The 2,776-nt window shown below is 34.7% G+C and overlaps 1 non-coding gene across 1 annotated transcript; it reads right to left on the reverse strand.

Annotated features, from left to right (window-relative positions):
- Positions 1–1,895: 1,895 nt before the first annotated feature.
- On the reverse strand, positions 1,896–2,111 carry LOC123637519. Its single transcript, XR_006734894.1, has one exon. It is a non-coding gene; the product is annotated as a small nucleolar RNA U3 (small nucleolar RNA).
- Between the last annotated feature and the right edge of the window lie 665 nt (positions 2,112–2,776).

Consider the following 2,776-nt stretch of genomic DNA (forward strand, 5'->3'; position numbering starts at 1 on the left):
AGACAAAAATAGTAAATAACATTATTAGAAAATTTAATCTAGTGATTTGTATAAAGGAGAATATATCACAACCAAGTGGAATTTGTTCAAATAACGAAATGTTAGTTTAACATTTGAAAAAAATCACACAATGTAATTCACTACATTAATAAAACAAAGGTGAAAATTATATCACCATATTAATAGATATAGCAGAAAGCATGTGGTAAAATTTAACACACATGCATGACAAAAAAGAAATCTCAGCTAACTAGAAATAGAAGGGAACTTACTTAATCTAATAAAATTTACAGGCCGGGCGCAGTGGCTCACGCCTGTAATCCTAGCACTCTGGGAGGCCGAGGCGGGTGGATTGCTTGAGGTCAGGAGTTCAAGACCAGCCTGAGCAAGAGTGAGACTCCGTCTCTACCAAAAATAAAAAAGAAATGATTTGGACAGCTAAAAATCTATATAGAAAAAATTAGCCGGGTATGGTGGCGCATGCCTGTAGTCCCAGCTACTCGGGAGGCTGAGGCAGTAGGATCGCTTAAGCCCAGGAGTTTGAGGTTGCTGTGAGCTAGGCTGACGCCACGGTACTCACTCTAGCCCGGGCAACAGAGTGAGACTCTGTCTCAAAAAAATAAAAAAAATAAAAATAAAAATAAAATTTACAAAAAACTTTCAGTAAAAATTGTTCTTAATGGTGAAATGTTGAAAAATTTCTACTTTATATGGGAACTAAATGGCTGCTATCACCACTTCTATTTAACATAGTATGGAAGGTCCTATTCATAGCCATAAAGCAAGAAAAAAGAGATAGATGGATTGAAGGGGAAATGATAAAACTGTCATTATTCACATATGACATGATTGTCATCAAGAGTGTACAGATACTCTGTGAGAATTAATAAGTGATTTTATCAAAGCCTCTGGGTACAAGCTCGATAAACAGAATTTATTATATTTGTTGCAACTAATGAGCCAATATTGATACAGTATTATTAATTAGAGCTCACACTTTATTTGGATTTCCTTAGTTTTTATCTAACACCTTTTTTCTGTTCCAGGATCCCACGTTACATTTAGTTGTCATGTCTCTTTAGGTTCCTCCTGACTATGACAATATCTCAGACCTTCTTTGCTTTTGATGATCTTGGCAGTTTGACGAGTACTGGTTAGGTATTTCGTAGAAACCCTCTCTACTGGAATTTGATTGATTTTTTTTTTCATGATTAGACTGGGGTTATGGCTTTTTGGGAGAAAGACTATAGAGGTAAAGTGCAATTTTAATCACATCATATCAAGGTCACGTACTATCAACATGATTTATCACTGTTGATGTTGACCTCAATCACCAGGTTGTGGTAGTGTTGGTCAGGTTTCTCCATTTGCTCAGCCCCATCTCCTCTTCTGAACTTTTGAATGAAGTCACTACAAGCAGCCCACGCTGAAGGAGTGGGAATTTATGTTACCTCTTGTTGAGGGCTGTCTATCTATATAAATTATTTGTAACCCTTTTGCATGAGAGATATGTCTCTTCTCCCTATCTATTTCCTCATCCAATTATTCATTGATATGAGCACTGGCTCATGGATATTTATTTTATACTTTAAGTTGTAATCCAGTAAATACTACTTTATTTTGTTGCCCAAAATGTTCCAGCTTTGATTGTAGGGAGCTCTTTCAGTTGGCTCTTGTGTCCCTTTGACATAATCTCATCAATGTGGAATTTTGTTTTTGTTTTTCAGAACTTCCTTACTTTCTGGTACTTTAATATGCTCCAGGCTCATCTTACATATTTCTTGCTCTAGTCCCAGAATTAGGCATTTCTCCAAGGATCTCTGGTTCCTTTCATTGTATTTTTATATACTACTAACCAGTTTTTTAAAAAGTAAGTTTGTTTTCTTTTTTCTTCCCCTACTCAGTCTGCCTCCTCTCCCTTTTACTCCCCCAGAGGTAGAGAAGAGCAATTATCAATGGCAAATGGCAGTTGCAGCAAAGCAACACCAAGAGCCGGCTTCAGGCTCAGGAGAGAACACTGCACTTCCTACTTAGGGTTTCTGGTGCTCTACATGTTCAGAGAAACTTCTCTAGTAACGAGCTATAGCAATGATCCCTGAAAGTATAGTCTTAAAAGTAACATTTCAATAGAGTAAAACAATTACAAATACTAAGAGAAAATACACTAAAAAGAGATTCAAGACTTCTATGCTGAAAGCTTAAGAACATTATTGAGAGAAATTAAAGAGACCTAAATAGAGGAACAAAATATGTCTACACATTGAAGATCCAATATTGTAAAGATGTTAATTTCCCCCCCATTGACTCATAGATTCAATTCAATCTCAATCAAAATCTCAGAGAAAATGTAAGAATGGATAGGCTTATCCTAAAATTTATAGTAAAAGCAAAGGGCCAAAAATAGTTAAGATAATTTCGAAAGAGAAGAACTTAATATAAAGCTGAAATAAGTAAGAAAGTGTGGCATTGGCTAAAGGAAAAATGAATAATGAAATAAAGAAATATTTCAACAAAATAAATGGATCTTGAAAGAGAACCATGTCTATATGGCCATTGCCACCCCCTGACATTTTAATATAAAAAATTTCAAACAAAAAGCAAAATTGAAACAAGTTTGCAGTATACACTCATTTAGCTAGATTCTACTGTTATCATTTTAGAATGTTTGTTTACTGTATATTTATCTGTCCATTTATCTATCATATTTTTGTTGCATTTCAAAGTAAATTACAGATGTAAATACATTTTTTCCTAAATATTTCAGCACCAATACTGT

The sequence above is a fragment of the Lemur catta genome, chromosome 4 (assembly GCF_020740605.2).
Source record: "Lemur catta isolate mLemCat1 chromosome 4, mLemCat1.pri, whole genome shotgun sequence".
In the NCBI taxonomy this organism is placed as follows: Eukaryota; Metazoa; Chordata; class Mammalia; order Primates; family Lemuridae; genus Lemur; species Lemur catta.